This window comes from Heterocephalus glaber, unplaced genomic scaffold (assembly GCF_053883595.1).
Source record: "Heterocephalus glaber isolate CG9 unplaced genomic scaffold, H.glaber_assembly_v1.0 deba00000281, whole genome shotgun sequence".
Taxonomy (NCBI): domain Eukaryota; kingdom Metazoa; phylum Chordata; class Mammalia; order Rodentia; family Bathyergidae; genus Heterocephalus; species Heterocephalus glaber.
In genome coordinates, this window is record NW_028258139.1 from 8,031,592 (window position 1) to 8,057,276 (window position 25,685).

General features: G+C 39.2%; 1 long non-coding RNA gene across 2 annotated transcripts in view; it reads right to left on the reverse strand.

Moving 5' to 3' along the window:
* Nucleotides 1-217: 217 nt before the first annotated feature.
* The window catches only part of LOC110346960 (uncharacterized), a 31,968-nt gene continuing 6,500 nt past the window's right edge, over nucleotides 218-25,685 (reverse strand). For both annotated transcript variants that reach the window (XR_002391259.2, XR_002391260.2), the window contains 3 exons: nucleotides 18,459-18,849; nucleotides 3,279-3,360; nucleotides 218-899 (listed from right to left, as the gene is read on the reverse strand). This is a non-coding gene — a long non-coding RNA (uncharacterized LOC110346960). The remainder of the gene's footprint in view (nucleotides 900-3,278; nucleotides 3,361-18,458; nucleotides 18,850-25,685) is intronic.

Genomic DNA, 25,685 nt, shown 5'->3' on the forward strand with positions numbered 1-25,685 from the left:
TGTGTTCCCATCATGATGTACTATGCTGCCACAGGCCCAAAACAACAAAGCCAAGTAACCATGGACTGAAACCACTGAAATGGTGAGGCAAAAAAACCCTTTCTTCCAGGCATTTTGTCACAATGACAGAAAGCACACACACACACACAAACACACCACTATATTAAAAAGCAACATACATACCTTAATGTAAAAACACTGCTTAAAAATGCTGATCTGTTGGGAAAATGGTGCCCACAGAGCTTTTAATGCAGGTTTGCCACAAACCTTCAATTTGTAAAAAACACAATATCCATGAAGTGCAAAAAACACAGAGGCACGATAAAAAGAGGTATACCTGTAAAAGTAGCTGGTTAATATGGGGAATTAACTCCAGCAAGAAACGACAGTAACTTTGGTAAGGATTTTGTATGGAACAGGGGAAGGGGACATTACCAGAACCTCTGCAGTGAGTTCTGGTCTCCTGCGAGCCACGACAGCACACAGCGAATTACAGAAAAGGTAGACAAATGAGACTGAGAAGAAGCTGAGCTTTGGGTCTGATCAGTGCTGCTTTCTCTGGGCAGCAAAGACCAAAGCCCCCAGCCCACCACACCTTTTATTCATTACCTCGTAACAAATGATTTGCAGAGAATTCAGTACATCTGGAGAAACAAATGCAACAAATGACTTACAGAGAGTTCAATAGTTCACATTGGGATAAACAAGGTGTAACAAAAAGCTTGCAGAGAGTTCAATACATCTTGGGTAAACAAGATGTTAACAGTCCAAGAACAATGAGGAACTGAGAAGATGTTTGTTCTCCCAGGATGTTTCTTGCCCTGGAGAATCACAGCACCACTGGATCACCAAAGTCTCAGCTGTGACCGGAGGCCAACCGGAGTCATTCTGTAGCTGGGCTGTAGGCAAGAGAACCAGGTCAACCAAATAACTTTTCCCTAGATATATGTAACATTGCTCCCAACAGGATTTCCTTCTATCTCTTCACCTCAGTATAAGTGTTCTTTAACACAAGGAGGTACTTCCAGAAAGAAAAGACCATGTTTCTTCAGATTCCATTGCCTGTTTTTGGTGCACACTGCAAGTTTTGGTTTGCATGGGACGCGTGGCCACACAGTTCTGTCAGGGTCCCTGCTCACTCTGCTGTGGAGTTAATGGTCTTACCTTGTACTCTTCATGCAGACTTAACCCAACTCCTGCCCCGTGTGGGTTCCCCAGAACCCCAACCTCGTGGGACATGGAGGAGGTCATATGTGAGTGAGTGACAGGAATGGTGGTCACTCCAATTTCTACTTGCATTGCCTCTGTTATGTGCACTCTCTACTGTTCTGCTGGACTTCATTTACAAAACACAACTGTAAAGGTCAAATTGCTTTTTTTGAACTGTAGTTTTTTGGTAGTTGTACCAGTCTGAACTCAATGTCTTTGAGATAGTGTTGTCCTGAGTTGTCCAGGCTAGGTTTGAACTTGGAATCCTCCTGCATCAGCCTCCCACAAGAGTGTACCGCTATGCTTATTTTTCAACTTTGGACGAACTTTTATAACTGAATTTCGACTGACTCCAAATCAAAATATTAAGGTAAATTATAAAAAATTTAAAATACATTATGATTTTAATAGCTAGACTTTTACAACATTTTTCTGATTAAAGAAATTTTGAATATACAAAGGTAGACAAGGGATTTATTTCTGGTCTTTTTTTTCTAAGCATAGATTTTTTTTGTTTGTTTGTTTTGTTTTGGGGGTTTTTGTTTTCTTTTTTTGGTACCGGGGATCGAACTCGGGTCCTTGCACTTGTGAGGCAGGCAGCGGAACCACTGAGCTAAATCCCCGGCCCAGCATAGATTTTTTTTAGAGGGAGGATTAGAGCTATTGAATGATTCTTCATATTCAATTTTATATTCTTTTTTTCACTTAACCTAATAAGATAATACTCTATCTAGGATTTTTCCAGAGTAATGAGGAATTTCATAAACAATTATTATTAGTGTATAGGAGATAAAATTATTAATAATTTCAAGACAGTGACAGTAGAGTATTAAACCCAGTGTGGGGATATTCCGTGTAAAAGACCCTGTGCAAGTCCCATCCTCACGATGGAGACTCTGCCAAACACCCTGCCAGAGTCCATTAGATAAATGAACGAAAGGTTGTCCCATGACATAAGATCAACAGTTCATTTAGTTTGGAGGAAAGCTCAAGGCCTCCCGCCTCCACCTTGGAGCTCAAGGCCCTCCACCACATTGGAACACCCACAGACACTTCAGAGGAGCACCACTGCCTCCCGGGGGAGAGGCCCTAACATTTCAGAGCAGCGTGGGAGACGGGGCGGTGAGGTGTGGAGGAGAGGCAGCTCAGTCTCCCTGTTCACTTACTCGTTGCACTTTGCACAGGCCGAAGATAACACACTGTACCCTGCACTCCTAAGATGGGGCCTCAGTGTGAATTAGGTTTCACAGCTCACTGTCTTCATCCATCTCCACCCTGCTCCCACAGGGAGCTGGAGCTCCATTTCATTAGCACACGACCTCTGTGACGCCCCCAGGAGGGAGTGGGCCAGAGTAGCTCCGCCATGTCAGCCCCTCTGGCCGCTGGGAGTGCTCAAGTTCCCCGGCCTGGCCTTGCCTCCTAGGCTGCAGCTCAGCCCATGCAGAAAGTTCCCTGAGAATCACAAAAACCAACACTTAGGGTGTCTGTGCTCAAGATCAGGGTTCACCACACATGCTACTGTGTGACTTTAGGCAACTGCTGTCCCTTCTCTGAGTCTCATTTTCTGCTGTCAAATGAAAAAATGAACTAAATAAGTGGCCTAAAAGCAAGGTTTCCCAGAACCTCCGAAGTCTCAGGAATCCAGCCATTAGGGATAATAACAATAGGTGTTTAGGACACGTGTACAGAGTGCTCTCTGCTCCAGGTGGCGCTTACATGCTGTGACTATATGGCTTGTCCAGTAGTCCCCATATTCCTATGAGGTGAGTTCCACATGTGCTCATTTTCAGAAGAGGGAACATGTGCAAAATGGTTCAGTGACTTACTCACAGTCACACACCTAGTGAATGACAGAGCAGGAATTGGAACCCTTGTGGTGTGATTCTAGAGCACATTCACTTAACCATGCTATTTCCATTTTATTCACATAGCCATCTCTCTTGTCACCCATCAACCCGTCCATCCATCCATTCATCCATTCAGCTGAGATTCAGATTAGAGTTTATTTGATAAAGAGATTCTTCTGAGAGAATTATAAAAAAAAATGATAAGATTTGAATGCTACTCACCTTTGCCATTCAGACTTCAGAGGCGGTGGGGGTAGGTTGCTGTGACTGCTTTCTCCCTCCCGGGTCGTTCTGAGAGCAATTTCTGTGGGTGGGGTGGAGGAAGCGTTGGTGGCAATCAGAAGAAGAGTATATTTTAAAACAACTTGTCAAGGTGACAACCACAGCTTATGTGTGGAGACAGATGCTAGATGGAAAGCTCAGACAGTGGGAATCTGGGTCTTTCTTCCCTCCCTCTGTCTTCCCTTTTCTTTTCTTCCTGGAAAGGCACAGCTAGAGGGGATTTACAGATTGGCTTCTATGATGAGGTTTCAGGGCTGAACTGGAACTGGTGGGTGACAGATAAAGGAAGGTTGATCACAGCCTAAGGTAAGAAAAGCCTTTCTGACGTTTTGTCATCCTACAGCTGGAGAATCACCCTGTGAGGCAGGCACCTGCTTGTCCTGGGATGTTCGGGGTGGAGGCTGCTTATCACAGGCGGAAGGGTGTCCTAGAGGAGGCGAGCTCCCCACTCTTGCCTTCTCCTCCTCAAGCCTGTGATTCCACCCAACTCCACCATGGGACCCCTAAGGCCCAGAGAAGGGCAGGCCTTGGTTCCAGCTCATGCAACTAGCATGGACAGAAAGGTCAGGTCAGAGTGACGACCAGGATTCTCTGAGCTCCACCCACAGCTTCATCAGGTATGCTCAGTGTCATACCACGGGGCAGCCCTTCTAGCCAGGATGAAAGGAAAACACTGCTTCTCACTGTAGGGCTGCTGGCTTGTTCTATATGGCTGGAATGGAAGCTTTTAATCTTCTCTAGATTCAACTCAGGCCACTTATTGGACCTGAATGGGATGCAGTGGGGCAGTCTATTCTCACCTTCATCTGGGCTTGACTGTTCTGTTTGGATCTGGGCTTACTTCCCAAACCATTTGTTTACCACTTTCTTGTCCATACAGAACATTCCCAGATGTGAGCTTGGAGGTACCAACACTGACCCATTTCCCAGATGAGGGTAGGGACGCTCAGAGAGGAAGAAAGGTACCGCCCAGGTGCCATGACCAGGGCATAAACTCGGGCTTTGACACCAAGGAAATCTTCACTGCTCTTATGAAACATGAAGGACTATTACTCATCTACTATGGTACCTACAGCAACCCCATGATACCAATTTTACAGGAGAGAAGACTGGGATTCACAGAAGCTGAAAAACTTTTCCAAGGTCACACTGCTGGGAAGGCACAGAGCAAGAGTTCAAACCCACATCTGCTTTTTCCAAAATCCAATTATTTCCCATAATTCTGTTCCACTACTAAATCCACACAAGCCCTAAGGAACTGATACCCTGTGGTGGAGGAGGGTGGTGGGTCCTGCTGAAGACACAGAGCCTAGTGTGTGCAGGGGGCCTAGACCCAGGCAGGACTGGCCAACCCCCCAAGAGGGCTTCTCTGGTCCACAGCATGGTTGCAGCATGGTGAGCGTCAGAGGCTCTCTCTGAGGCCCATGCTGCAAGTTATGTCCCTCCACTGACACTGGTTACATGAGACTGGGAAACCTTGGCCCCTGGGCTGTACTTGAGAAAAGTTCCAGCTGAGAACTATGGGTATCTGGTCTAAATAGGGTTTCTGGCCCTGCTGTTTACTAGCTTCAGACAAGTTCCTTTATGTCTGTGTACCTCTGTTCCTTTCTCTGTAAACTGGCATTAGTAAAAATACTATATAGTCCTTTGTATGTTGTATGACATCATCCCTCCACTGTCCCTGGTCACATGCCCCATGTGAGACATGACCAGGACCTTCCCAGGTGTATGCCCTGGGTCAGACATTACTCTAAGAAGTTCAGCAGTTTGACCTCATGTGGTCACATACACAATTTTAGAGTCATTGTCACCCATCTCCATGGTCTCTGTGCCAGTAGCTTTCAAGAACTGTAATGAGTACCTGAGACAATCAGATGACAAAGAAGAAAGGTTTGTTTGGGTTCAGTTTCAGAGGTTTCAGTCCACGGTTGGTTGGTTGTTTTGGGCCTGTGGTGAGGCAGCTCATGATGGCAAGAGCATGAGGTGGAGGAGGCTGCTCAACTCATGGCTGCCAGAAAGCGCAGAGAAAGAGAAGGGATCAGGGTGCCAATACCCCAGTCAAGGGCAGACCTCCAGGGACTGAGCTTCTTCCCTCCAGGCTCCAGCTCCTAAAGGGTTCACCACTTCCCAATAAAGCCACCAGTTGTGGACAGAGACTTCAATACATGGGCTTTGGGGGAACATTCAAGGTCCAAACATTCTCCACATCAGATGTCCTAATGTACTATGCAGATAAAAGGGCATAGGGGCTTAGGATAAAATACTTGGTTTCCAGTCATAGTTCCACCTTTACTGGCTGTGTAACTTCAAAAAAGTCACTCATAATGGGAAATTGAAAGCAATGAATCATCAAAAAGATCATACATCATCCCAGAGATGAAAAGATGATTCAACCTATGCAGTCAATAAATGTAATACATTACATAAACAGAAGCAAGGACAAAAATCACACGATCATCTCAATAGAGGCAGAAAAAGTCTTTGACAAAATCCAGTGTCCTTCCATGATAAAAACACTGAAGAAATACATATAGAAAGGCCTTATCTCAATTTGATAAAAGCCATTTATGATCAACCTACTGCCAACATCATATTAAATGGGGAAAAACTAAAAGCTTTTCCTCCAAAATTAGGAACAAGACAAGGATGCCCACTATTACCACTTCCATTCAACACAGTACTCGAAACATTAGCAAGAAAAAGAAATAAAAGAGATATGGATAGGACAGGAAGAAGTTAAATTATCATTATTTGCCGATGACATGATCCTCTACATAGAAGACCCTAAAAATCCATTAAAAGGCTCTTAGAATAAATAACCAAATTCAGTAATGTAGCAGGATAAAAAACACAAAATCAGTAACATTCCTATACACTAAAAATGAACCCACTGAAAAAGTAATTAGGAAAAAATATCATCCACAATAGCACCCCAAAAAATCAAATACTTAGGAATTAACTAAGAAAGTACAAGTCCTCTACAATGAAAACTACAGCATTACAAAAAAGGAAATTGAAAAGGACATCAGAAAATGGAAAGATATGCCCTGTTCCTCTATAGGCAGAACAAATACAGTCAAGATAGCCATACTTCCAAAATTGATATATGGATTTAATATAATCCCAATAAAAATTCCAACAGGATTCTTCACAGAACTGGATAAAGCAATCCTAAAAGTCATACGGTTCCAGAAGAGACCCAGAAAAAGCAGTCCTGGTTAAAAAGAGCAAACCAAGGGGGATCACAATCCAGGACTTGAAGTTATACTGGAAAGTTACAGTGATAAAAACAGCATTGTACTGACACAAAAAGAGACATGAGTATCAATGGAACAGAAGAGAGGATACAGAAGCAACCTCAAATACATTCAACTACTGTATTTGATCTTTGACAAGGGGCCAAAAACATACAGTGGAGGAAATAGAGAGTCTTTAATAAATGGTGCTGAGAAAACTGGCTATACACATGCAGGAGATTGATATCTCTCACCATGAGCTAAACTAAAATCAAAATGGATCAAAGAACTAAATGTGAAAACAGAAATACTTAACCTGGTGGAAGACAAAATAGGTAAAACTCTTGAAGTCGTAGGCATAGGTAAGGACTTTCTGAACAGAACCTCAGTTGCACAAGAAATAGAATCAAGAATCAACAGGAGAGAGGGCCGGGGACTTAGCTCAGTGGTTTTGCTGCCTGCTGCGCAAGCACAAGGACCCGAGTTCAATCCCCAGTACCAAAAAAAAAAAAAAAAAGAATCAACAAGAGGGATCATATCAAAGTAAAAAGCTTCTGCACAGCAAAAGAAACAAACAACATAGTGAAAAGACAACCTACAGAAAGGCAAAAAAATCTTGTCAGATATTCCTCAGATATAGGACTAATATATAGAATATATAAAGAAGTCAAAAAATTAGACCACCCAAAATAAAAGACTCAATCAAAAAATGGGCATCTGAAATGAATAGGCACTTTTTAGAAGAAGTACAAATGGCCAATAAATACCTGAAAAATGCTCAACATGGCTGACCATTAGAGAAATGCAAATTAAAACAACACTGAGATTCTACCCTACCCCAGAAAGAATGGTCATCATCAACAAATCAAACGATATCATATGCTGGTAAGACTGTAGGGGAAAAGAATTCCTTCTGTACTGTTGGTGGAAATGTACAACCACTTTGGAAATTAGTATGGAGATTGCTCAAAAAACTGAAACTAGAAATTCCATTTGACTCAGCTATTCCTGCTCTAGGTGGTCAAAGGCATCATATTATAATGATACATGAATCACCATAGTTATAGCAGTGCAATTCATAACAGCTAGATCTTGGAAGCAGCCTTCATGTCCATCAATAGATTAATGGATAAAGAAAATATGGTTTTCCACACAATGGAATACTCCTCTGCCATAAAGAAAGGCAAACTTGAGTCATTCGTAGGAAAACGGACTTACCTGGAGACCATAATGTTAAGTGAAATAAATCAGACATGCAAGCTCAAATATATGGTTTCTCTTATAGAAAAACCCAAAGTATAGATAAAGAGCAAAATAAAAGCTAGAGAATAGGAAGAGGGAGGTAGGTCTTTCTACAAGGGGAAAGTTTCCAAGAGATGGAGAGAGGGGAGAGAAAGGGAATGAAAAAGGAATGAAGATGAGTTATGTACACCTACCAACTCCACACAAGGACTGTAAACATAATGTACCACAAACGTGTGCTAATACAAAATGAATAAAAAGAAAGCCACTCACCCCTATGAGCTTCATTTGCCACATCAGCAAAACAGGACCTGTAACAGTATGTGCCTTGCTTACCCCTTAATAAGAATCAAATAAGCTGACTGATGTGTACACCTGTATTCCCAGATACTCAGGAGGATCACAAGTTTGAAGCCAGCCTGGTCAACTTAGTGACACCTTGTCTCAAAATAAAATAAAAGAAGTATTGGGGGCATAGCTCACTGTTCCTTGGGTTAAATCCCCAGCACTAAATAAAATAAAATGAATATACATAATTACAGTTCGTATGCATTGTTTATCCTTATAACAACCCATGATGTGGATTCAGTTATTATCCTGGACACCCGAGAGGATAACCAAAAATCAGAGACATTTAAACCCTAAAGCGAAATACAACTGCTGGCTACGATAATCATCTCTATTATTACACACCAGTAAGTCAAACACCCATGATCCAAAGGTCACAAGGCAGATCCAAAAGGTCACAAGGAGAGGTCATCTTTGGTTTATTTCCCTGCAGGCCGACAGTCTGCTCTATTTCAAGCCTGATGAAGAATACAGAAGAAGCACATGTGATCCAGAAGGTCTCACAGTGTGCTGGGGTGGCATGAGGGTTAGTGCTGTTCTGCCCAGGGACAAAGTGCTGGAAGAAAGGACTCCCGAACACCTCTCTAGTCATCCAGAATCCTCGGAATCTTTTGAGCAGGAGCAGATGCGGCCACTGTCACTTCTTCAGCCCCACCTGGCCACCTAGACAGCTGTCTAAGCATAGCCAGATGGGAAACAGTGGCCTTCTGTGCTGAAGTGGGAACATCCCTTCTGGGGTGAGACAGCTTCTGGGCAGGACAGGCCACACAGGAAGGGGAGAGGAGAGGTGCGGAATTAGGAGCCTGGACCAGAAAAACCTAATGTCTTGCTGTTCCTGCAAGGAGCTTTGGGCATCAAAGGCCTCCTCAATATCCCTTCTGCTCCAACAAATTACCCTAGAACTATGATTTTTTAAAATTTATACTTCATAGATAAGAGGAAGCTTACAAATGATTTTGTTATACAATCTTAATTTTGAAGCATTTTACTGCCAATTAGATATACATGTATAAAATTATGTTATATAATACATATGTACAGCTATATATGATAGAGACATGTATATAAAACACACACAAACATATACATACATGCATGTGCACACAGTTTAACCAAATATTTTACCACATCATTTTATTTCATTATATTTATTTGTTTATTATAGTGCTTGGAATGGAACCCAGGGCCTTGTGGATGCTAGGCAAGGACTCTGCTTCTGAGCTGCACCCCAGCCCTTCCCTTGTCTCTCATTTTAAGAGGCATCCCAGCTTGTAGGGATGAAGTACAATTTTCTATGGCTGCATTTTCCCCCACAACTAAGCACAATTGCCCAAAGTTTTCTCTCTTCTCTCTCCCACCCATTACCTTATGCTTTCACTGAACACATTATTTGAACAGCTCTTGTGCCCAAGACCCTCTTATGCAGAGTGAAGTATTCAGTGGGTGCCCAGGGTTATAAGGCACTAATTCTTTCCCTCAAAGAGTTTACCATCTAGTAGGAGAAGGCAACTACACAAATAACTATAGCACAAAGAGAGTGGTAAATACCAGAGAGGACTACAGATAGGGAGCTAGAAGAATCAAAAGAAAAAAGAGAAAAATGAAAGCTACTCATGGCATAGGCAGTGTTGAGACCGAGCCTTGATGGGATAGGATTTAGATATGCAGAGAGTCAGTATGAAGAATACTTTAAACAGAGTGGAAAATACTGGAAAAACATAAAGTGTTGTCGGATGTGGAAAGATATAAGTGGTCCAATTTGGTTAGAACTACTATTCAGTAGGGAGATGTGGGATATACTACTGGAAGAGAGACTAAAACATGGTGGCAGAAACAGGGAGAACCAACCAATATACTGGGAGGTCAGCATTCCCCACCTGGCTCACTCTAGAGGCTGCTCTTCAATTCTCATGGTGGACAGGGATGAGGTATCCCATTGGGATCTGAAGCCTATAGATTCAGCTCCAGCAGCCCTGCCTACTAGCTCTCTTGGCCTGGGAAAGCCACAACTTCCTTAGGCCTCATTTATTTTGTGGCCTGGGCTCAGTGGTAGAGCACTTGACTAGCATTCATGAATCCCTATGTGCACGGCATGAATGTTGGTGTTACTTTCATTGCTCTCTAGATAGGAGTTCTCCAAATCTAGGGGCATCAGAATCACTGGAGAGCTTGGAAAGTATGTAGATTTGGGCTTCTGTTCATGAAAAATTAGCCAGAAGCCAAAAAATTTGGATTAGTAAGAAAACTGTTATATTCCAGTAAACACATGTATTTAAAAACCAACGTTCAGACTAGTAGTAAAGAACTATGATTCCAGAGAAAAAGGAAACAAAGTAGGTGAGTCCTCCAATCACCTTGGCTTTCTGCCTGGAGAAGCCTTCAAGACTGCAGACCAAGGAGAGCACTGTGGTAGAGCCTGAAAGTCTCTCTGAATTGAGGACCCAAGGAGTAGAGTTTGAGGAGGCAGAGATGGCTGCCATTTAGAGGGCAGAGTACCGGACAAGTGGGAGTTACTGAAGACTGAGCTCCAGAAATCCCCAGAGACCCCTCCTTGAGTGTGTTAATGAACAATAAGCTGTGCATGTACAGGGTGAAACTCCACAAAACTGAGTAAATAATGGCTAGTGGATCATAAGCTCAACAATTGTCAGGCCCCACAAAGGACAGAAGAGATTAGTGTTCCAACCAGCCAGATCAAAGGAACCCAAGGGGAACCCATAAGATGGCAGAATGGTCCCACCTAGGCAGTGAGGGCAAAGTGGTCCTAGAGTAGTACTTACCACAGACCTTCCCTACAAAAACTAAAGACAACTCTCAGAAGGTTCTAGTTGACACACAAATAAACTGACTGCCTTTGCAAACTAAGTTAAACACTTAAAAGGAAAACAACAGAATTCGGCACTCAACAAGGTCACATTCAGAATGTCCAGTGTGGAATAAAAAAAATTACGAGATCTGTGAAGATACAGGGAAAAAATGACACAAGCTAGGAGAAAACAAAAACATAGCAAGCAGAGAATTGGAAGAAAAAAACCCACAACTAAATGGCACTCGTAGGAACAACCCAAACTGAAGCACAGAGGGAAAAAAAAGACTGAAAAAAAAATTAGAGACTCAGCAACATGTGGAACATTAACCACTTTAGATAGTTTCTATTTCTTTAATTTTACTGACTTTTAAAAATTCTGCAATATATATATATATTTGTTGTTAATACCATTCAGTAAAAATTTCATTTCAGATATTATATTTCTAGAGGTGAAACTTTCTTGGAAATTTCATTTAGTTCTTTTTATATCACCCATTCCTCTCCTCATTGTGTTCTTTAAACCCTTGAACATATTTAGAATAGCTGTTTTAAAATTTGGTCTGCTAGTTCCAACTTTTTGTCATTTCATATTCTTTTTTTTTTTTTTTTTTTTGGTACTGGGGATGGAACTCAGGACCTTGTATTTGTGAGGCAGGTGGCAGCACCACTCAGCTAAATCCCCAGCCCTGTCATTTTATATTCTATACATATTATTTTTCTTATTATTTTGTAGCACAATAGAGATAAGAAAGAGCACAGACTTCTTGCCAGAAAATGCTAGTCAGAAGATATTGGAACAATATTTGTAAATGCTGAGAGAAAATAAAAGTCAACCTACAATTAAATATACAAAGAAAAAGGGACATCAACAGTGAAAGGAAATACTTGTTTTCAAACACAGAGAAGCTGACAGAATTTGTCAGCAACAAACCTGACTATAAGAAATGTTAAATAAAGTTCTTCACCTGGGAGGAAAAGGATACCAAATGGAATCTACAATCTATAAAAAATTAAAATGAGAGAAATGGAATATATTTGGGAAAATATGTTTTTACTTTCTAAATTTCTTTAAAGGTTTTTAGGGTAAAAATGATGACAGTGTATTTTGGGACTTACATTCAGTAGTAAATCTGTGACAATAGAGAGGAAGGCAAAATGGAAACAGACTGTTGTAGGGTTTTCACATTATATGTGAAATACTGGCATATTATCTGAAAGTAAACAGAGAGAAATTAAAAACAAATATTGTAAACCTGGGATTAAAAATGGTGCACTAAAGACTGGCATCAAAATATATCCTCTCTAGGACCTGGACTTGAGACATTTGAAAAACAACTTGGTGAAGAAAAATATGTAGATCTCTGGGAATCAGGAGGGAACTAACAAGAAAACTGAAAACTTCAGAGAAGCTGGAGAAACAGAGCACAATGCAGAGCAAAGAATGAAACAGTCTGGAAAGCTAGCCCCAGCACCCAAGGAGGGGGACCTGCCCTCACTAATACAAGGTAAACCCAGAGAGAGAGTCAGCAGCCCCAGGGATAAACAATGGGCCAGGCCAGCAGCACTATCCCCAAGAAAAGCCCATGATTATTGTAAATTGCAAAAACAGCATGGGATTTTACTCCAAAAGTGATATCTTTTACAAGCTAGAGTTGAAGAAGAAAGTGCCCACTATATTTGAGAATGTTTAATCAGGAGCCATTTTGTAAAAAGGTTAATTATTTAAGACTGAGCTACAGAACAACTACACTTCAGGGTTTCTGAGGTCACCCTACCACAGTGACTGGGTGGGAGATAGCCACAAGAGACAGTCACAGAGAGGGTGAGTGCTAGACATAAACTCCCCTGAGAAGTTTAAGCTCATACCAGAAAAAACATGGGGGTTCAGGCCTCTGTGGTAAGAAGCCAGGCCAGTCACATTTGGCTTTCAGAGCGCCCTGGGTCTGAAGTTGCTAGCAGACAACCTGCTATCCCTGCTGCCTACATCCAACACAGAGCTTGGTGGTCTGTTTGTTTTCCCCATTTGCCAAAGTGGTCTGTGATATGCTTCAGTTTAGACAGTTGCCACAGCCTGGAGTATATGGACAGAGCGGGTCGTCTAAAAGCAGGGGAAGCATTTTACAAACCCACAGGCTGTAAAGCTAGGTTGAGAAAGCAGTGACTTGGAGCACATGGGGGGGACATGGAAACTGGGAGTGGCTGGAGTGAATGCAGCCCTAGAGTGGATACCACCGACCAACTATGCACAACAGGAAAGGTGTGGAAAGATCCAGCATTCACATATACACACACACACACAAAATGAGTTTAGAAACAAAATAGGTCTTAGTAGTGACTCGTTTTCCCTCCTCCATATCTGGAGTATTCCAATACTGCAGACCCTGCAAAGAATCTATTCATTTAGAAACATAGAGGAAATTTTTTGACTCGTTTCTTTTTTTAAATTGGGTTTTGGGGAGTTTGTGGTTTTTCTATAAATTTTCTTTTACTCCTTAGCAGGATCCTTTATCTCACTCTTTTTTCCTTCTCATCCTCCTTTTCTTTGTTTTTCAAAATTTCCTTTCATTTTCCCTTTTCCCTCCCTCTCCACCTTTACAAGTATTACTATTAAGCATTGTTAATCTTTAGATATTTAATTGACTATTGTATTGTAGTTGAATTCGTCTCAATTTTCAATGGAGGTACAGTTATATTTAATATATATTTACTGTATGTCAATATTTGGTTTATCTTTGTGTCTATATTATAATTATAGATATCTTTTCTATTGTGAGGGGTGGTACAATGCTAGCTTTTATTGGTTATTATGGTATATCAATATCCAGCTGGTCTTTGCCTCTTACTGTTGCTGATTTTGTTGCTACTGGCAGGGTGGCATAGTTATTGCTATTAACTGGTTTTTACTATGTGCTAATATCTGGTTTGTCTTTGTGTCATCAATACTGTGGTTCATTTCTGGAATAGAGATGCTGGGTCAACTATACTGCATTCTCCACTCCCCAAATTAAGAGATATGGTCAGACCTTGGATCAGGGATAAAGGCTCAGAGTGGATCACACTAGCAGCAAAGTCATCCCACTATTACTGACTTGCAACCCTCAGCACACACACACAAAAGAACAATAGAAATATGAGAAAATAAAGCAACAAAATGTCTCCAAAAACTCCCAACTCCCCAAAAGCTGATCTATGAGGCCTCAATGTGGAGGAGATCAAAATCCAACTAGCTGAATTATACAAAGTGATAAAAGAAGAGACAAAAAATCAATAAGGTGCTCAACAGCCTCAAAGATGTTACAACTAAAAAGATAATGGATTTAATAAAATGATCAGTGACCTAACAGAAGACACTAATAAAAAACCAGCTGAGCTAAACAAAACAATGCAAAACACGAATGACTAGTTTAGAAAAGAATTGGAGTCCATGAAAAGGTACAAAACAGGAGCCTAGGAGATTAAAAATTCTATTGAAAGCATGGGCAGAGAAGTAACCAATATGAGCACACTGTCAGAACTAAAAGATAAGGCTGGTGTAAGTGACCATATACCCAGAGATACCTTAAGGACAAGAAGACATGGAAAATGGATCCCACAGCTCCTAGATGAGAAGAAAATGAATCTAAGATTAATTTGAATTAATGAGAAATCAGAAGACAGCACAAATGATATAAAAAACTTGTTTATAGAAATAATAGCAGAAAACTTTCCAAGCATGGAGAGAGAATTTAACATAGAGATAAGTGAGGCATATAGAACCCCAAATAGCCACAATCAATAAACAACTTCTTCATGGCACATCATAGTCAGAATCCCAAAAGTCTAACACAAGTACAGAATCTTAAAAGCTCTTAGAGGAAAGCAATGAATCACTTGTAAATGTAAATCTGTTAGAATTACAGCAGATTTCTTAACACAAACCTCAAAGTCCAGGTGAGCTTGGAGTGAAGTGTTTGAGGCCTTACAAGAAAGCAACTTCCAACCCTGATTAATAGACCCTCCAAAACCATCCTTCAAAATTAATAGCGAAATAAGGTCTATCCATGACAAAGAGAACCTCAAGAATTTTACGACCACCAAACCAGCACTCCAGAAAACTTTTCAAGGATATTTTAGAAAAATTGAAGCCAACAATGCTACAAAGTATAACAGAATGAATACAACAGATAGGATGAATAGTTAAGTAGAAAGGTGGTGGTGGTGGTGGGGAGAATTCACCAACAGAAAAATAACAGAATTGCAGGAATAACTCAAAACCTTTCAACAATAATTCAACAGCATTCCTCACAGAACTAGAAGAAACAATCCTAAAATTCAGAAGAGACCCAGAATAGCAAAAGCAAACCTGGGCAATAAGGGCAAAGCAGGAGGCATTAACGTCTCAGATTTCAACTTATATTACAAAGATGTAGTGATAAAAACAGCATGGTACTGGCACAAAAGCAGATATGTGGGTCAGTGGAACAGAACAGAGGATGCAGAAACAACTCCAAGCACACTCAGCTATCTGATCTGTGACAAAGGGGCCAGAAATATATGCCGGAGGAAAGACAGCCTCCTTAGCAAATGGTGCTAGGGAGACTGAATTATATAGATGCAAGAGATTGAATTTAGACCCGTATCTCTCACTATGTACTAATCTAAAGTAAAAAGGAATCAAAGACCTAAATATTAACACAGAAACACTTAACCTCCTGGAAGATAAAATAGTTAAAACTCTTGAAGACGTAGGCATAGGCAAGGACTTTGTGAACAGAACTCAATCGCACAATAAATAACATAAAGAATCAAAAATGAGATTATGTCAAATTTAAAAAGCTTCTGTACAGCAAAGGAAACAATGAACATAGTGAAGAGACAACCCACAGAATGGGAAAAATTTTGCCAGCAATTCCTCAGACAAAGGGTAATATCTAGAATATTTAAAGAACTAAAAAAAGTTTAGATCTCTCAAAATAAAAGACTCAATCAAACAATTGAAATGAATAGATACTTCTCAGAAAAAGTACAAATGGCCAATAAATACATGAAAACTGTTCAACATATCTGGCCATTACAGATACACAAATTAAAACAACACTGAGATTCCATCTTACTCCAGAAAGAATGGCTATCATCAAGAAATCACATAATAACAAATGCTGACGAGGCTACAGGAGAAAAAGCCACCCTTTTATATTGTACATGGTTTTACATTCCTATTTGACCCAGCTATTCCCCCTCTGGCTATCTTCTCAGAAGAGTTAACAACATCATATTACCGTGATACATGCATACTCGTGTTTATAGCACAACTCATAATAGCTAAATAATGGAAGCATCCTATATGCCCATCAACAAATGAATGGATAAAGAAAGCATGGTATTTATACATAATGGAGTACGGCTCTGTTATAAAGACAAACAAATTTGAGTCTTTAGTAGGAAAATGGGTGCACCTTGATATCACAATTTTAAATGAAATAAATCAGACACACAAACTTAAATATTGTGTGATTTCTCTTATACGAGAAACCCAAAATATAAAGAAATTAAAGAGAAAAAAACAAGATAGATTATAGGAAATAGGGAGATAGATTTTTTGCAAATGGAAGGGGGATCAAGAAATGGAGAAAGAAGGGAGGAAGAGGAGGGGATGTAAAAAGAATTAAGATGTGTTATGTACATGTACCAGCTCCCCATGATGAGTGTCATCTTTAGGTACTAAAAACATGTACTAATAAAAATAAAAATTTAAACAATAAAAATAAATAAAGTCAAAAGCAACACTGAATGAACAGGAATGTCAATAAGCCAATAGTGTAAATGAAATGAATACAAGATAATAATGTGAAAGAACTCAGGAAGAAGGCTGAGTTATAGCTCAGTTACAGAGCACTTGCTAGCATATGAAAAGCCCTGGATTTGATCCCCAGCTCTGCAAGAAAAAATAAAAAGGAAGAATAGAGAGAAAGAGAAAAAACAAAGAAGGAAGGAAGGAAGGAAAGAAAGAAAAAGAAAAAAGAAAAAGAAGGAGGAAAGGAAAGAGGGAAAAAAGAAAAGAAAGGTGGAAAGGAGGAAAGAAGGGAGGGAAGGAAGGAGTAGAAAAGAATACAAGATATATGAAATAAATAATAAAATAGCAAGAAGATAGACTTAAACCCAACAATATTGATAATTATTATTGTTATTATTATTATTTTCGTACTGGGGATCAAACTCAGGTCCTTGCGCTTGCGCAGCAGGTGCCAAAACCACTGAGCTAAATCCCTGGCCCAACTGATAATTAAATTAAATGTATGAAGTGTGATAGAAAAATATGGTTAAACTGGGCATGATGGTGCATGTCTGTAATTTCAGCCCATGTAATTCCAGGCACATGCCTATAATTTTCAGCCTGTAATTTCGGACCCAGTGGCCACTGACTTGTGACTGAGGCAGGAGGATCTCCGTGTGTTCGAGGCCAGACTGGGCTACATAGTGAGTTCAAGACCAGCCAGGACTACATCCTGAGAGACCCTGTCTCAAAAAAATATGGTTAATGTTTAAATTGCCATTAATTTCCTCGAAATACTCCTTTCTTCAAACACACTTATCTCATGGGTTTTGTACTTTCTAAAGCAGTTCTGGAAGTCTTTCATGAGTATCTTTAGTCACATTATCATATCTACCTCAATGTCTTGAACTGATTCAAAACATTTACCTTTCATTTTGACTTTAGGGAAGAGCCAGAAGTTGCACAGTGCCAAATCTAGTGAACAAGGTGGATGAGGATTTACTGTAATCCCTTTCCATTGGAATGCACTCAGCAAAGCATTCACTGTAGTTTTAATCATACCTCATAAAGACACTCATGAAAGAGGACTTCTAGTACTGCTTCAGAACATGGCAAGAATGCTAGGATAAGTGTGTTTAAAGCAAGGGGGAGTATTTTGAGGAGAATTAATGGTTATGTGTCTTTTAATATAATATTTTATTTATTTATTTATTTATTGGTACAGGGATCGAACTCGGGTCCTTGTGCTTGCGAGGCAGGCGCTAGAACCACTGAGCTAAATCTCCGGCCCTCCAATATATATATATATATATATTTTTTTTTTTTTTTTTTTTTTTTTTTTTTTTTGTACCAGGGATGGAACTCGGGTCCTCAGCTTGCGAGCCAGGTGCCAGAACCACTGAGCTAAATCCCCGGCCCTCCAATAAATTTTTTAATTTAAACTTTAACTGTATAAAGTTAAATCACCCCTTGTAAATCATGTAAACAATCTGATTAAAATGCAGATTGTCAGGCTGGATTTTAAAAAGGCCAGATCCAACTAAATGTTATCTACAGGAAAAACATTTTAAATTTAAAGACACAGGTTAAAAGTAAAAAGGTAGGAAAAGATGTGACATATTATATTGGTTTTCCATGATTGCCATAACAAATTATTACAGAATTGCATAATGGCTTATGCAATACAAATGTATTATTTTACATTTATTTATTATTTTACATTAGATACCCACCATGAGTGTCCCTTGGCTAACATCCAGGCATCAGCACGTCTGCATTCCTTCCTGGAAACTTCACAGGGAAATCAGTTACTTTGCCTTTTCCATCTTCCAGAGGCTACCCACATCCCTTGACACATGGCCCCATCCTCCATCCTTACAGCAAGCAAGAGTGGGGCTGGTCCTTCTCACTTTGTGCTCTTCTAACCATTCTGTTGTTGTCACATCTTCCTATGAACACAGTTGGAAGTGCTTCTGTGGCTTTAAAGAAGCATGTGATTAGGTTGGCTCCCCAGACAATCCAGGACAATTTTGTAAGGGCCTTTGTTTTAATGGTATCTGCAAAGTCTCTTTTGCCCTACCAGGTTCCTGGGATTAGGCTATGAACATTTAGCCATTTTGTTACCTACAAGAGATACAAATGTTAATGACAAGAAAACTAAAGTGATTGTCAGACAATTGTACATGGGATGTTCATCAAAACAGACCATTCATTGGGCCATATCAAAGTGCCATCAAATTTAAAAGATTGAAATCAATGGAGTATGTTCTCTGATCACAAAGGAGTTAAACTGGAAATCAATAACAGGAAGACTTGGAAGTAAACATCACACTTCTAAATAACAAAGGAAATTACAAAACATTTTACACTGAATAAAATTTTAAACCAAATACGTGGGATGCAGCTAACACAGTCCTTCGTGGAAACCTTACAGATTGAAGTACTTATTTTAAATAAGAAGAAAGGTCTAAAGTCAATATTTTAAACTTCCACCTTAAGAAGCCAGTAAGAAAGGAGCAAATGCAAACAAAAGAAGGCAGAAGGCAGGAAATAATGAAAATGAGAGTAGAAATCAGTAAAATAGAAAATAGACAAACTACAGAGAAAAGGCAATGATAGCAAAACTAGTTCTATGAAAATATCATAAAAATGGATAAATCTGTACCCAAACTAATTTTTTTTAAAAAAAGGTACAAAAATTACCAACATCATGAATAAAAAAGGGACATAATTTTCTCCCTAGAGGGTAAAATCAGTCAATTGAGGTGATATGTACTGTATATAATTTTCTGGTTTGTTTTATATTTTGTTACATAACTATAAATCTTGTTCCTATTGTTAAAGGTGGCAAATTAATAGTTACCACAATGTGTCATTTTCTAAGCTGTGCTTGATACTATTGTTATTACTTATTGTACTACTTTAGCCAAGGTGACATAGTTGTTCTAATCAGTTGTTCTTCCTTGTATACCGAGAACAAGACTACCTGAGAATCATAAACAATAATATACTCCAGTAGCAAAGAACCAGGGACTAGCTCAAAAACGCAGCAACTTCTCATCCCTAATAAATTGAAGAGGTAGCATCTTGCAACATACTCAAAACCCCAAAGCCAGTAACACCTGGAAAACATGTCTGAAAAGTAGTCATTTCATAAGGAGTTCTAGATAGTAGTAATAACGCTATCTACCATAAGCAATTTACAAGCATCAGTGCAGAAAATAAATTTTAAAAATAGAAAATGTGAAAACACAGAAGCAAGATGCAATCCCAGATCTGCAGCTCATCCAAGACAAACCCAAGGGTCAGAGGTGGAACAATTCAAAAGCCAACCCACCTGAACTCTCTGAAAAGATAACAGCAGAAGTAACAAAGCAAATCAATGAGGCTCTAGAAAAAAATCAGAAATAATTTCTCAGCTATTAAAAGTATATGCAGCAGTACCAACCAATGTGAGGACAGAATATCAGGTATAGAAGGCAGTTTTGCAGTTAGTCTTCATGAAAAGAAAGACTTAAAAAATAGCAAGGGATCATGAAAAATTAATCCAACAGCTGTTAAATGATGCAAAGAAGAACATAAGATTGACTGGAATTGATGAAAAATCAGGAGATAGTGTAAAGGAAAGAAAACCCCCACAAACCTGTTCACAGAAGAAAGGGTAGAAAACTTCCCAAGCATGAAAAAAGAATTTGACATACAGATAAGTGAGGCACATAGAAGCCCAATTAGCCATGATAAAAAATCTACACCAAGACTAGATAGTCAAGATTCCAGAAATTCAACACAAGAACAGAATATTAAAAGCTGTTACAGGAAAGAAACAAATCACCTATAAATGAAAGCCCATCAGAATCACAACAGACTTCTCAACACAAACCCTTAAGTCAAGGACAGCTTGGAGTGAAGTATTTCAAGCCCTACAAGAAAACAACCTCCAACTCAGATTGATGTACCTCACAAAACTATCTTTCAAAATTGATGGAGAAATAAGATATTTGCATGATAAAGACCACCTGAAGAAATTCATGACCACCAAACTAGCCCTCCAAAGTATTCTAAAGATTATTCTAGAAAGAGATAATGAAGGGTACAATTCCATGAACCCCAATAGAAGGAATCCACTAGGCAAGGCAAGCAATTAAACAGAGGGAAAAGAAAGAGAGCCAACAACTGGAAAATAATATGACAAGAATAAGTCAACATATATCAGTTATAACATCAATGTAAATGGTCTCAACTCACCAATCAAAAGAAACAGATTGGCAGATGGATCAAGAAACAGGTCCAACAATATGCTGCATACAAGAAACACATTTAACCCAAAAAGAAATTCATGGACTGAAAGTCAAAAGATGGAGAACAAATCTCCATGCAACAGGTACCTGGAAAAAAGAAGGGGTAGCAATTCTATTCATGGCCAAAGTGGATTTCAAGCTAAGATTGATCAAGAGAGACAAAAAAGGTCACTACATTCTTGTAAAGGGAACAACCCAAGAGGAAGAAATAACAATCATAAATATATATGCACTGTTATAGTCAGGGTTTGCAAGGGAATAGATTTAATACAAGACATATAATTTATAGGATTATTTTATAATATTCACCCAAAAAAATCAAATACAGAGGAATGAAAGAGGTCTGTACCCACACTAGAGACCTGAAGAATCCATCTGAGGGCCTGGATCCCACAGCAATGTCCCGCACAAGTCCTGCTAAAGGCCTAAAGCCCAAGGCAATGTTCTTCATGAGTCCAGCTAAAGGCCTAGAGCCCCTGGCAATATCTTATGCAAGCCCACATGGAGAATCTGTTCCGAGAAGGCCCAAAGACCAATGGTGGAAGCTAGAAAGTCTGTGCCAGTGTGGTGAAAGATTTGTGCCACTAGAATGAGGGAAGCAATGCTCAAGACAAAAATCAGAGTTCCCCTGACAAGAACAGCAGCCATTGCCAGTGACACCGAGGACCCAAGCTCCTCCTCCAACAAGAACAGCCAAGTTTTCCTCAGGAAAACCAGGCACAGCAAGCTTTTCCAAGAAAATGAACAGCATATGATCTTCCCCTCCAAGTCTCTTTTATTTATTTATTTATTTATTTATTTATTTATGGTACCGGGGATCAAACTCGGGTCCTTGTGCCTGTGAGGCAGGTGGTGGAACCACTGAGCTAAATCCCCGGCTCCAAGTCTCTTTTTATGCTGTTGGCAACAATCCTTAGGTGGGTCTTTCATGCCCAGAACCATGCTGATTCAGTTCAACTGGGCATTACAAGTTGACCATTAGTTAATCTACCACATGCACCAAATACCAGCACACTCAACTATATAAAACAAATATTAAAGGACCTGAAAAATCAAATAAGCACCAATACAATTGTAATGGGGGACCTCAACACCTCACTGTCACAAATAGACAGATGAACTAGACAGAAAAATCAACAAAGAAATATCAGAGCTGAACTAAACCTTTGAACAAATGGATTTAGTTGATATATACAGAGTGTTCCATCCAACAACATCAGAATACACATTCTTCTTAGCTGCACACAGTTCTCCAAAATATACCACATACTAGCTCATTGAACACACTTAAGTAAATGCAAAGGAATTGAAATTAATCCATGCATATTATCAGATCATGGTGCAATGAAATTGGAAATCAATGGCAAAAGAAACCACAAGTGCCTGCGATTTAGCTCAGCAGCACAGCACCTGCCTGGAAAACACGTGGTCCTGAGTTCGATCCCTGGTACCAAAACAACAACAATAACAACAACAACAACAACAACAACAACAAAAAGAAACCACAAAAGCTGCATAAACACATGGAAATTAAATAACACCCTCCTGAACAACCAATGGGTCACAGATGAAATTAAAGAAAAAATTAGACAGTTTCTACAATTAAACAATAATGCCATTACAACATACTAGAACTTATGGGACAGAATGAAAGCTGTCCTACAAGGGAAATTTATAGTGGTGAATTTCCACATCAGAAAAACAAAGCGAACTCAAATAAACAGCCTACTGTTGAACCTCAAGCTACTAGAAAAAGAAGAGCAAGTTAAACCCAAAGCACATACAAAGGGAGGAAATTATAAAAACCAGAGCAGATATTAATGCAATTGAAACTAAGAAACAATACAATGAATCAAAGAGTTGGTTCTTAGAAAGATCAAATAAAATAGACAAACCCTTAGCCAATCTTACCACAAAAAGGAAAGAAACAACTCAATCCATGCAATTAGGAATGAAAAGGGTGAAATCACAACAGATCCTGCAGAAATTCAGAAGATTATCAATACCTACATCAAGAACCTGTATTCTAATAAGATGGCAAACACAGAAGAAAGGGACAGATTTCTAGATACATATGAACTACAAAAGCTGAATCAAGAAGACATAAAAATATTACATAAACGAATATCAGTCAATGAAATTAAAGATGCAATTAAAAACCTACCAACAAATAAAAGCCCAGGTCCTGATAGTGTCCCTGCTGAATTTTACAAGAAATTTAGAGAAGACCTAATGCCACTACTTCTCAAATTTTTTAATGACATTGAAAGGGAAGCAATACTCCCAAATTCATCCTGGAAGCAAGCATTACCCTGGTACCAAAACCAGAGAAGGATCCAACCAAAAAAGAGAACTACAGGCCAATCTCCTTAATGAACATAGATCCAAAAATCCTCAATAAGATACTGGCAAAGAGAATACAGTAAGTCATAAAGAAGATTATACACCATGACCAAGCAGGATTCATCTCAGGGATGCAGGGATGGTTCAACATATGCAAATCAGTAAATGCAATACATCATATTAACAAAAAGCATTTCACAATGTCCAATACTCAATCATGATAAAAACCCTGCAGAAAATTGGAATAGAAGGTGTTTATCTCAAGCTGATAAAAGCCATCTATGACAAACTAACAACATCATACTAAATGATCAAAAACTGAAAGTTGGGCTAGGGATTTAGCTCAGTGGTGCTGCACCTGCCTGGCAAGCACAAGGTCCTGAGTTTGATCCCTGGTACTGAAAAAAAAAATCTGAAAGCTTTCATTCAAAAATCAGGAACAAGACAAATATGTCCAATATCATCACTTCTATTCAATATAGTTCTGGAAACATTAGCCAGAGCAATTAGAAAAGAGAAAGAAATAAAAAGGAATATGGATAGGAAAGGAATAAACTAAATTGTCATTATTGCAGATGAGATGATATTTTACATAGAAGACCCCCAAAACTCCACCAAAAGACTTCTAGATTTAATAAGCAAAGTCATTATTGTAGCTAGATACAAAGTCAACACTAAGAAATCAATAGCACTTCTGTACACAAATAACAAACTCACTGACAGAGAAATTAGGGAAACAAAACCTTTCACAATAGCATCAGAAGAAGTGAAATACTCAAAAATCAATTTAACAAACAAAGTAAAAGAGCTTTGCATTGAAAATGACAGAACTCTGAAAAAGGAGATCGAAGAGGATATCAGAAAGTGGAAAAATATCCCTTGTTCTTGGATAGGCAGAATCAATATAGTGAAAATGGTCCTACTTCCAAAATTGTTATACTGATTTAATGCAATCCCAATCAAAATACCAACAGCATATCTCACGGAATTAGAGAAAATAATCCTAAAATTCATTTGGAACCAGAAGAGACCTAGAATAGCAAAAGCAATTCTAGGCAACAAAGGCAAGGCAGGGGGCATCACAATCCCTGACTTGAAATTATACTACAAAGCTACCATGATAAAAACAGCATGGTACTGGGGGGGGGAACCCCAGACCCAATGATCAATGGAACAGATTAAAAGATGCAGAAACAACTCCAAACAGATTCAGCCACCTTGTCTCTGACAAAGGGGCCAAACACTTTCACTATAAAAAAGATAGCCTCTTTAATAAATAGTGCTGGAAAAACTGGCTTTCCACATGCCAAAGATTAAAGCTAGATCCATATCTCTCATCACGCACTAAAGTCAAAATGGATCAAAGATCTAAATATTAAAACAGAAACTCTAAATATGCTGGAAGATCGAATAGGTAGACTTCTTTTTTGTTTGTTTTTGTTTTTTGAAACAGGATCTCTTTGTAGTCCAGGTTGGCCTTGAATGTCAATGCACCTGCTTCAGCCTTCTGAGTGCTGAGATTACAGGCATAAGCCACCATGCCTGGCTGGTAGAACTCTTAAAGACATAGATATAGGCAAAAACTTTATGAACAAAACCCCACTTGCATAGGAAATACTACAAAGAATCAACAGATGGGAACTTGTCATATTAAAAAGCTTTTTCACAGCAAAACAAACTACCAATATATTGAAGAGACAACCCAGAGTGGGGAAAACTTTTTCCTCAAACTACTAATATCTAGACTATATAAAGAACTAAAAAAATCAGACCCCTTCCCCACATTTAAAGACCCAATCCAAAAATGGGCATCTGAAAAGATACTTTTCAGATGAAGTACAAAGAGCATATGAAAAAAAGTTCAAAATCATTGATCATTTGAGAGATGCAAATTAAAACAACACTGGGATTCCATCTCACTTCAGAAAGAATGGCTATTATCAAGAAATCAACCAATAACAAATGCTGGCTGAGGTAGGGGGACAAAGGAACCCTTCTCCACTGCTGGTGGGAGTGCAGACGGGTGCAACCACTGTGGAAATCAGTATGGGATTCCTCAAAAAACTAAACCTAGAGGCTCCATTTGGCCCAGCTATTCCCCTTCTTGTTACCTTACCCCCCAAAATTAAAAGCATCATACCACAGCAATATATGCACACCCATGTTTATAGTGGCACAGTTTGTAATAGCTAAATCTTGGAAACAGCCCAAATGCCCATCCACAGGTGAATGGTTAAAGAAGATATGGGTTTTTTTTTAATGTGTATAATGGAGCATTACTCTGCCATAAAGAAGGATAAACTTGAGTTAGTTCTAGGT